Source organism: Cinclus cinclus, chromosome 8 (genome assembly GCF_963662255.1).
Source record: "Cinclus cinclus chromosome 8, bCinCin1.1, whole genome shotgun sequence".
Taxonomy (NCBI): Eukaryota; Metazoa; Chordata; class Aves; order Passeriformes; family Cinclidae; genus Cinclus; species Cinclus cinclus.
The window spans coordinates 24,893,035-24,904,959 of record NC_085053.1 but is presented as its reverse complement, the minus strand read 5'-3'; positions in this window follow the sequence as shown (position 1 = coordinate 24,904,959).

Genomic DNA, 11,925 nt, shown 5'->3' with positions numbered 1-11,925 from the left:
TAATGAGAGATATTTTTTGATCTTTTGTGGTAGGTAGAGTGGAGTTTAGCTGCCCATGTGAGTGTTACTGAACTCCTGAATTCTCTCCAGAGTTGTGTTTGCAGGGACCTCTAAGGCTTAAATTAGGAAAGAAGCAGAAGTAAAGAGGAAGGAAGACAGCATAATGTTATCCCAGAAAAGGTGGGAAGGAACTTGTAATTCATCAGCTGACAAGCCATCAGTCAGTAATATCCTGAAACAGAAGTAATTTTCATCCACAAGCTCTTAAAAGAAACATGAATAGCAAAACAGATAAATTACACCAGCTGCATTTCCATTCCTTGCTCAGAATACTTCAGAATTCCTATAGTGCTAAAATGGAGACATCTGGAGCTGCCTGGACCTTAGATTTTAACCAAAAACAAAGAGCATTAATTTTTGGAGCAGGTGATCTGCTGATAGAGGAGGAAAATGCTGCATTGTTTGGATGGGTGTTCAAGAGGTCAGGATGTTGTTTCTAGTTATCTCTTGCTTATTTAATAAGTGATTATGGACAAACCACTTAATGCTAAGCCATTTCCTGTTCTGTAACTAATAACAGGTCTCATAGTTATTACATAACTGCTCTAATCTGGAAAGACAACCCTGTGCAGCATAAAAGGAATTTTATTCCTTTTTACTTTCGTATCCTGTAGATAGGAGCAATGGTGTGAGGTGTTTTCTCTGTTGGCAGAAGCAGCCAGCTGCAGTCCTCTACAGGACTATACAAATAACTGGAAATAAATTAAGAATTTAACAGAAGTGCCATTTTAAACAAGATATTTGAGGGTTTTGTTTGCTGGTAATACAGGGAGAAATTCCTACCTTTGAGTCTGTCCCAGGAAGAGATCCTGCAACACTGTGCAAATTGTCAGCTGTCTCAGGTTTGAATGTGCCAGACTCATCCTGATCCACACAAACTGATTTTCCTGTGAGGCCAGACTTCTAGTTTATTCTGTTGACACTTTCTAACATGAAATGTTTGTATTCAAAGCCAGAAAGTCTTTAGGATTGTTTTTCATAGAATACAGTCTCTCCTGAGATGCTACATGAAGGGGTATGGTCACTTATACAGAAAAAAAGTAGTTTTAAAAGACTCAATGGGTTTTTAGGTAAAATCCTTGTAGAATTTTTTTAATACTTACTGAAGCTCTGCTAATACCTCCTTATTCTTAAAATTAGTGTCCTTGACAGTTCTGAGGATTTTGGAGTGTGAATTTCATTTTGGGTACACATTCAGTAATAACTTTTACTGAATAAATAACTCAGTTGTGGTTCAAACCACTGACCCTGTATCCTGAAAAATACAGATAAAGTACTTGTTTAGTGTTGAAATAGTATATTTAAATCCTCTAATTTTCCTTAATATGCTATCCATTTAACTTAAAACATTTATTTTATTTTACTGTCAGATATTAAAAGCACAACTGTTCTCAAACACACAATACTATGCTCAGAGGAGCAAGTTTGTCCTTCTGTTCTAGCTTTTTCAGCTTTGTCTCTACGACATAATTCTAAAAGTTGTAAAAAGCAATTTAGAGTATACTCTGGGGTGATTATTGATAAAAATGTTGTGTACGTTAGCTTGAATGGCTACTGACAATGGGGTGAAGTGCAGAAATCTACACAGGAAATCTGGCTTCATTGTGAATGCTGTGAGCTGGAATGTATAAGCCTCACAATTCAGAAAATGAAATGTGTGTAAACAGGTATTTTATGCTCGAAAACGTGGGCTTGCATTTGTTCCAAAATAGCTCCGGGAAGGTGCTTGTCACAAGTCCTTATACTATCCCTGACTGAGCTAAAATGTTTGATTTAGTGGAGACAATCATGACTTCTTGGCTGGTGTCAGAAGGGGGAATCATCCTTCAATCACTGGATGTCTGGCTCTTCCTTCGGAGCAGCTGCACCCCGAGCACTGGAGCGTGAGCCCGTCCTGCCACCCGCCCCTTGTTCCTCACATCACGAGCCACATTGTTGGTGTGCAGCTAATAAATTCTTTCTTTTTTTAACCTTATACGCCCACTGTTCCCGTTAATGTGCCCATTGTTTCTTTATGTCAACCCAGTCCTTCTGTTTGTCCTGCCACTCCCTCGGCCGTGTATACCTTTGCCTTCCTTTGCCTTGTTCATTTCCTTCCACAGGCTCCTTTCTTTTGTTAATCTCTTCTGAGCTGTTATCCCTGTAACCCCGAAGCTGTGTGATTGATATGATTATAATATAGATAATGGCCAAAGTAATGCAATCTTTTTCAGTATTGCGTATTCTATTCGCAATTTCAGTGGGTTTGGTTTTCTTTAATGGAAGAGGCAAGTTAAAATTTTAAATATTTCTTTTGTTTATGAATTTTATGTTGAACAAATTAAAGGATTTAATTATTTAGATCTAATTATTTATTTATGTGATCTGGTCCTAACCTGGTCCCTCAGAGGTGTGAGCCCTATGGGGTGTCACTGCTGTGGTACAACTCGCTGACCCCTGTGCTGGGGGTAGGGCTGCACCCTGGCCAAACCCTGCCACGGCAGCAGGTGCAGAGTGCTGATAATTGAAAACTTGGCGAAATATGAATTATATTTTCTTTTTTTTCTTTTTTTTTTCTTTGTTGTTGTTGTCTCGAGAGGAATTAACGACTCTAATTCCAGCACACATAAGCGATCCCTGCTCTCTTTTCGGCCGTTCCCGGAGCCTTTCACGCCGGTGCGGAGCGACACGTCCGGGTCCCGCCCGAGCGCTGCAGTGGGACCGTAACCCCGGGTTATTATATTATATTATATTATATTATATTATATTATATTATATTATATTATATTATATTATATTATATTATATTATATTATATTATATTATATTATATTATATTATATTATATTATATTATATTATATTATATTATATTATATTATCCCACCCCACCGCCGGCGGAGGGCGGGCGCTGCCGCAGCCGCTCACCTGCGGGGGCGGCCCCTCCGCCCGGCCCGGCCCGGCCCGGCCCTGCCCTGCCCGAACATGCGCCGAGGCTGCGGCTGCCGCCGCTCCGCACACACCATGCGAGGTGGCTGCGGCGGCCGCCGGGGAGCAGCAGCAGCAGCAGCGCCGGCCGTGCCCGCCGCCCTCCCGCCCTCCCCTCAGCCGCTGCCCGTTCCGACGCCTCCATGGACGCCCTCCCGGCCGGCAGCGCCGGTGCTCGGTACGCGGCTGGGGCGGGCCGGGGGGCCGGGCCGGGGGTCGCCGGGGGCAGCGCCGCCTCCGCCGGGCTCCGGCGACGCTCGGTCCCGGGCGGGAGGACGGGCCGGGAGCGCAGGGTCCGGCCGCGGGACGTTGTGAGGGCGCGGGGGCTCCGGACGAGCCGCCCGCCGGGCGCGGCAGCCGCTGAGGGCAGGTCGGGCCCCCGGGCTGACCCTGGCGGGCACCGCGGCCGCGGCCGGAGCCACCTGCGGCGTCCGGGCCGGGACCACCCGGGCCGGGACCACCCGGGCCGGGACCGAGCCGCCCCGCGGACCGCCCTGGCCACCGGCCTGGCCCAGCTGTGGCCAGGGGCTGTGCCGGCTGAGCCACCCCAGCGCAGCCACTGCTCGGGCACAAACTGGTTCTTGCACTTCGAGGGGGTTTTCTTTTTTCTTAGATAAGAGCATTAGCTTGAGCTAATTACATACCTGTGCAGCAGCCCTTTAGTAGTTATGTGCAAATTGCCTTTGGGCTTCAAAGGGTTACTGAAGAGCGTGTGGTGTCTGTGGAAGACCAGGTCCTTTTGCTTGAGCTCCTGTTTGTGCAGCTTGCAACACACCTTGGCAGTGGAACGCTGACGTTCATTCTTCTGTAACTCTACCTTCTTGCTCACCCTCAAGAACGAGCTGCAGGTGGATAACTTTCTCCATTCCAGGTGTGTACTCCCACTGCCCCTAAAATACATAAACTTTCATTGTGCGTGTGTGTGAGTTGTTCCTTCAAAAGCTGAATCAGTCTGCAAATAACATTCTTCCCCATGATGACGGCGTGTTAAATTTTAGACATGGCTGCTTTCAAGTTCAGCTTCTGGATTCTGTATTTTGCATAAGACATTTATAATAAATAATCTTCTTTACAGTCTGTGCAGGAGTAGAAGCTTTTAAGAGTGCAGTTGTTGGAGAGGTCAGCGAACTGCTGCTTAGAAGAGTGGTAATGGTTCTGTTCATGGTTCTTCATAAAGCATCAAGTGTTTGTAGCAACTCTGGCTGCACACTTTATCTTAAAGTTGAAAACAGCAAACATTTACCTGAGACTTTATTTCTGCTGAAGAAACCATTATTAAAAAAATAATTTCCTGAATTTTAGACTGTATAAGCTGTACAACTGTGCTCTTTTTTGGTGGTATTGATATTAATGTTAAGAGTTATTACAGCGACCAAAGGAGGTGGTCTAGTGGCATTTAAAGCAACAAGGTCCTGTGGGATTTAAAAATCCAGAGTGCTAGACTTGCTAATGATTAATAATTACCTGTCTATTAGTATTTATATATAAAAACTCCGACCTGGAAGTACTCAAGGCTGGTCAGGATGGGGCTCTGAGCAACTCTGTGTAGTGGAAGGTGTGTCTGCCCACAGCATGGGTTTAGAATGAGATAATGTTCAAGGTCCTTTCCAGCCCTGTGAATTCTATGATTTTTAAGTTGCCATGCTCTGTCTTGGTAATTCTTTAACAGGCGGCCCAGCAACTTTAAAAATATTTGTTAATTGCAGGCTGGAGAGGTGGTCTGTGTGTCTGTAATAATGATGTTAAATGATACCACTAAATGACCTCCAGGTGCTGTGTTTGCTCTGACAATGGCAGCAGGCTGAGGGACTACAGTTTGCATTGTGCTTCAGAGGTTCTGTGTGTGGAGAGCAATTTGTGCAAAATATTTAGGAGTAGGAAGGAGCTGGGTGAATTTTGCCAGGTTGGGCAGGTTGTCCTGAAAGTCTGTGTTACTGAAGCAGCTGGAGCACTTGGTGCTGGCTCCTCATCGCCTTTCTGGAGCTCCATCTGCTGGAACCAGCTCTCCCATTCCGGGGGAGAACAGTGCCTTGGGATCTAAAGGGATTCAGATGTTTCCAGTACTGTGCTAAAAAGTGTTGAAAAGCATCTATCAGGATTTTGGCTAGTTTGTGGGAAAACATTACTATTTCCTTATTGTAGTTCACATTGCACCTAAATCACTCCTTTAAAACCCCGATGAAGCCCCCAGACAGGGTTTCCACAGATCTGAATTTGTGGTTTCTCTAGGTATCATGTATATTTTTGGAATAGACTGAGATTATCAGATGATAGTTGGAGGAAAAGTGACCTAGTGGAATGATTGGACCCGAAAAGTAAATAGATTTTTGAGTAGGGATGATGAAAAATGACCTCCCATTACAGAGATTTTCAGCTATTGTCTTCAACTTGATAACAAAACTTTCAGTCATCTGTTGTGAAAAAGCAATTGTCAGAAGAAAGTATCCATTTTTGGGTGAGGATAGGTCATTCAGATATACTTAATGGCTGAAATCTCAGATGTATATCTAACAGAATGCAGTACTGAACTCAGAGGTAATCTTGCATTTCTTTCTAATTAAAATTGCCATCCTGAACTGATGAAATCTCACCACATCTGCATTAAAGCTTTTACTTTTTATCAATCCTTGTTTCCTTTCAGAAAGGGGCAAACTGACAGAAAGATCCCAGACTAACTGAATCTGAGTTCAACATCAGCCTCACTTGTTTTGGTTTTCATTTGTTTTTTTCTCCTCAGGTAGTTTGCTTAGTTTTCTTTTTTTAGGTTTTTTTTTTTTTCCTTTTTTTTTTCCACTCTGAAATGGAGACAATAACTATTTTCTTCTTGAAGCCACTGTGCCAGAGAATAACTCTTCAAAATGGCTTTGGCAATGCTGAGTGCCAGGACAACTTTCTACTGGTACTTCTTTTTCTGTTCTTGAGTATTGTTTCAGTGGGAAGGTTCAGGAGAACTGTAAAGCTGTATTGGAGTGCCATGCTTGAATTTTTATTGAATTGGAGAGAAAGTGGCATTGTTATTGGTCAAGATACTGTGAAGTATGCCTTGCAGATGACTTGTGAAGAATAAAGTCAGGTTGTTGGAAACGCTCAGTGAAATATAATCTGAAATGTCATGTAAAGCAATGCTTAAAAGGAAAGCAACGATCCCCTATTTGTTCAAGGATTTTGTGTCATTCCTATATATTATTTTTATGGGAACCTAAGATACTGTTCAGCAGTGGAATGATAACAAAAGCATTATTTTTTTAAAAAAGTTGCAACTAAACATGTTACAGAGTAAGTTATTTTGAAAACTCTTTATTTAGATTTAATGAAATAAACCCCAGCAAAGCAACAAAATACCAAACTCAACCAAATCAAGTAAAACCAAACAAAGAAACGTTTCAACTCATGTGAAGTACTGCAGGAAAATGCTTTTTAGGCCAGAGTGTGTATATCTTCCCTTCTATGTCAGTAACCACACTTAAGTCTGAAAGAAGTGAAGTATAAGCATAATCCAGATTTCACAGATGGCTGAAGAACCATGCCCAGGTAACTCTTGTTATCTACCACTCAGCCTTTATCACTGCTGGCAAGTGCAGAATCCAGCCAAAAGGGGGGGAATTGCCTGACATCCCTCCCTAAATTCTAAATTCTCACCCAGTCTGATTTCAGAAGAGATACAGATCTCTACCCTGACCTTGTAGTCCTTAGGAAAGCAAATCTCACCGATTTTTTTTTTTGTCTGGCTTCTTACCATGAACATGGCAGAGTTTGTTTGTGTTTTGCTTCATGCTTTATTTTTTGTTTGCTGGGTACCTAAATGTGCTCAATATCACTGCATTATAGTGGTCTAGTGCAGCCCTTGCTGATTTTTTTCTCATTAGTTTTAGTGAGATGAGAATTAGACCTTTAAAAATTGAGAGTAACTGTGTCAGAAGTGTGGGTGGACCAGAGGCAGTAAAACTGAAAAGTCAGAGGACTTGGAAAAAAGAGCAAGTGGATATTATAAGGTTGTCTAAAGACTCTTAAAAACCCCAAAAGGAATTACATCAATCACATGTGACCTTCACAGTGACAAAGATTGTAGATCATCTGAATTTAAAAAGAAGAACTATTAAAGCTTGCTAAATGTTACTGTGGTCTGATTTATGATGAAAATTTATTCCTAATTGCAGCAATTCTGATAATTTCTGTGATGCTGAATATATTTGTTTTATTTCAGTGTTGATCCTGTGTGAGGTAACTTTTTCTTTGTACATTCCAATAGATCAGTGCTGTTGCAGGATGTTTGGGCTTATTTTTGTAATATCCCAGACTTGATTGTCTTTACATGCATTTTCATTCTATCTGATGCAGACAGTTCTGCTGACTGGGAGTGCTCACCCACAGTGGTGCATTTCACTCTCTGAGCAGTCATGGCAGCACAACAAGGAAAGGGAACAGTAGAAATGACACCAGTACATTTTATTTGTCTGAACAAACATATCTTAATGAATTTATTACACTGTTTCCCTGTTCAAATACAGGATGAGAACTGTGAGCCTAATGCTAACTAGATCCTGCTTGGTCCAAGTTAAACATGGTGGGACCAAGGGCAGAACATGAGTCTGCCAATTCCCTGGTCTTTGTGCTGCTCACTGGGCTGCTTTGCCACATCCCTTTGATTTGTGAGCCTTTGCTGGGACAGAAGGGCTTTTTAAAAGACCTTTGATGTTGCTGAGGCATCAATAACTCAGATTTGAGAGCTGAATTAACCTTTAAAATAAATGGTGTCATACTCCATGTGCAGCTTGAAATACTATGATATCCTGAATTCCAGAATTGTATCACTGTTGTGTCTCTATGCAGAATATTTGGAGAACAAAAATACTGAAACCTTTCCAGTTGCTTTGTTGAAGTAAAGGCATTTCTGCAGCACTGAGGAGTCTTAGACATAGGCCAGAAAAGTTTTCAAGAACACAGAAAGATAAATGCTGAGGTATTAACAGCTTGGCACATAGAACAGGAAGGGATATGGGAAAATTAATTGTCTTGCATTAACTTATTTCCTTTGGAATTATGGAGGTAATTCTGTATTGTCTGAAAACTGAATAGTAACAAATTATTGTGAGAAGTGCTTATTTGTTCTTTTCATCCAAGATTATTTCTGATCTCATGTGGGTTTGGAAATGCTTGCAGAAGAAAGGAATTCATCCCGAGTGATGTGCTTTTTGTTTTCTTTGAATGTAGAGATTTTTTTTCAGGCTCACAACTTGTAATGCAGTGTTGCTCAAAGAAGCCAACTATTTAGAAAAGTAGCAGAGGATTTAGGAATGACCTGGAGAACTGGAAAAGGCTAAAGGAAATAACCCCAGGTGTACCCTGATATCGCCTAATGTCCCTGTGATTATCCAGCATTAGAACAGAAAATGGTGTCATGGCAAGAATTTCCATATTTCTGTATCGTTCTGAAAACGGGCAGTGGGAAGGACATCCTGGTGTCAGTGAAGTACCATGGGATGTGAACTGCTGACCCTTTGCACAACAAAGGGCACAGGGAGGGACATTTGGGAACACAGCAGGGGCTGAAGATCCCCAGACTTTTTCCTGTTTAGACTATGAGGGGATAAAAACCCCGGGGTTCCTTTGTTTGGAGTCCCTCCTCGAAGCTGTTATTTTGTTATTGCACCAAGATGAAATAATTTTAAGCATTGGGACATCTGAGATTCTGTTATGAGGTCGAGCCTGTCTCACTGGGAGTATGGGATGTGCAGCTGTGAAGGGGCTTTGGTCCCAGCTCAGGTGATGGGAGTGTGGCTGTGACTCCTGGGTGGTTAGACAGGGGAGTTTCCTTAACACTGAAATTGAGACCTTTGAAATGTGCTTTGGGAGGCTCCTCACATCTGTCAGTGGTTGAAGTGTTAGCACTGGTGAAGCTTAAATGGTGTTTCATTCTTTGTCTTTCATTCTCCTCCTCCAAATGAATTTACCAATGCACCAACCTCAGCTGACTTTTGCAGCGAAGGAAGATTTGGCAGAGAAATGCATCCATATTTTAGCATGTGACTGATTTCACTTGCTTTTAGTGTTTCACAGTACTGAAGGAGCTCTTGAATTACTATTAAAAGCATTACTACAAAGGCACAAACCTCAGTCTTACCTTTTTTTGTGAAGTTCTGATAATTACTGAGGTTGAGTTTTTTAGCATTTTGCACAGTATAAGGTTCAAGATGCTTTTTTATTGAAGAAATCTGTAAAACTCAGTGACAAATCACAAAGCTTATGCACTGCAAACTTATTATAAGGAGCCAGTCAACATCATGCACACAGTGAAATAAAATTTTGCATTAATATGGTAACTCCCATGTTCAAAAATCATGTGTCTCTTTCCTTTTGATTATGAAAAACATGAGGTTATTTTTGAAGATGCTTTACTGTTCATTAATATTCCGGATTTTAGTTTTGCTTATTTCTCCTTATTAATTTTGCTTGACAGGAAGGGTCTGGTGCTTAAGTAAAAGGGGCCTTGCCTGGGGTATTCCAAGGAACTGTGTTTCCAACTAGAGATAATGGGGATGAAGTGGAGTAAGGAGAGCAGTTCTTACTGCAACTGCCAGGATATATTGTGGTTGTAATTTGTGAAGCAACCCCACTCATGGTTCTTGGGGCAGACAACAACGATTTCATAAATAACAAAACCACAACGAGAACCATATGACTGTCCTTGCAAAACCTGCTGCCCAAAAACAAAAAAGAAAGAACCTTGTAAAACCAGCCGGGAAATGGCCTAAATGTGGAAATATCTCAGATCTGAGTTTTTAAAATTTGTTTTCTTTAGTTAAAAAAAAAGTACATGTGTGTGGGGAAGGACAGGTTGCATACTGAAGCTTGTCTGAGCATATAATTGTTTCTAGAGAAATGGTATTCAAATAAAAACCTGCCAAATCAAGTCTTGAAGACCTTGGCAGAGACAGCCAGAGCCTCCACTATACAGGGCTTTAAGGACTATTTGGAGAATGCAGTATTAATTAGAAATTGTACAAACAGCTAGTGAGAATGATGAGAAACCTTTTCAGAGTAGCCCATAATACTGCCATGAAAGCAGCCAGATAATTTTAAGTTGTAACCAGTAGTTATTCCCAACTAGGGGAAAAAATCCCAGTAATGTCTTTATCTCCTGCTGTGGCCCAGGTACACAATGCTGTTAGGAACATGTAATGGAGTCATTATTGGTATAGCCTGTGGATCTATTGCAGTAATTTTTGTACAAAATGCAGCACAGGCTTTTCCTGTACAGGATGCCATAAAACCAGCAAGTGATTTAATCAGGTATGTTAATGGATTCAGAATATCTTCCTGGAATTGTCCTTTGCTGGTTTATCATTTTTGGGTCTTCCTTCAGCAGTGTATGACTTCATTATTGGTACCACTTTGTGTAATCTAGCAAACAGATAATTTCTGACATTAAATGATCTTGGAGAAACTAATTTATGTAAGTGGATCATTGCTGATCAACTTGCACAGTCCAGCTCTCATAAATGAGTGGAAGGACTGGTAGTGCTGCTCGTAGTTGTGTACAGGGCTGATAGAGCTGATGTAGCTGATGTGCCAGCAAAGCAGTCCAGAGGAATACACTGTTTCATTTTGGGCAAAATCAGCCAGATGAGCTCACTCCGCTGATTAAATTGTTAGCGCCAACTCGCCTCATTTTCTATGGCATTAAAAAGAGCTTATTACAAAAAGCATGTGAAGTCTCAATTCCTCCCAAAAGTACAGGAACGAACAAAAAGCAGCAGTTTGGCTGCTGGATTGGAGCCTGTTTTGTGGAGAATCCTTGCTGGGAAGGAGCACTTGCTTGTGTCTCTCGCCTGTGTGCTTCTCACATTTGCAGCAATTACTGCCTGAGTGCCGCCTGTCAGCTGCTCTCGTTTGGCTCTCCGTTCTGGTTCGCAGGTTTCTGATGTGGGCCACTGCCACATGCAGTAATTCTTGTTGTTTCAGCTCTGTAATTACAAGGGTATTTGGCTTCTGCCTGGTCCGGACAGAAGAAAAGGCGGCTGATGCTGCTGCTCATTCCAGACAGGTCTGGAGATGGGAGATAGGCTGGCAGCCGCCAACCCCTCCTACATTTGAGGTATCCAGCTGTATTTGGATCCAGCGGCACATGAACCTGGTGTGTGCCACGGGCTGGCTTCCAAGGGGCTGTTTTGTAGGATGTGGCCGGTGAATTAGCGACGCTGCCGTTCCCGTGGCGGTGCCAGTCGCAGAGTGCGGTGCCGCAGGCAGGCGCTGCCCGGAGCTCCCTCCGGGACTGGCACTCGCAGCTGGCTCGGGAGCACCGGGCGCTGCTGATGTTCGAGCCTGAAAGCTGGGTGGGCTTACAATGACTATGTCACAACACGCAGGAGACTCGGCAGAGAGGTGAGTAGCGGCGCACGGCATTTGGCATAGAGGCAGTTCTGATCCTGCTGTTGGAAGCGGGAGGGATCTGCAGCCCACTGGAGCATGACTAATCAGTTTGCTGAGCACCCTCGAGTTTAAAGTATTTCTGCCCCGTTATTAACAGTGACAAGTGATGGTTTGTAGCATTTATGTGAGGCGTGTATTTTGCCCATGTCTTAAGCCCTTGACTTGGGAGCTACGTACTGTGACAGGTTTCCTTGGAGTATGAGGGAAACGTGCAGCTTGTATTTCTTCTGCTGCTGGGGGTATCACTGTGCCATTAATTGTTATTCCAGAAAAGATGCCAAGTAATTATTGCATCTTATTTCTGTTTTGAGCTTCAGCGGTGGTTTTATTCTTTGTCATCTTTCTGTTTCAAAGGAATATTTTGAAAAGGTTTATTTGTGTTGATTTGGGTAATCCTCCTGCATGACAAGAAACGAACAAATAAAAAACCCAGGTAGAATGCTAGTAGTCTAAATATTTTAAAAGAGGT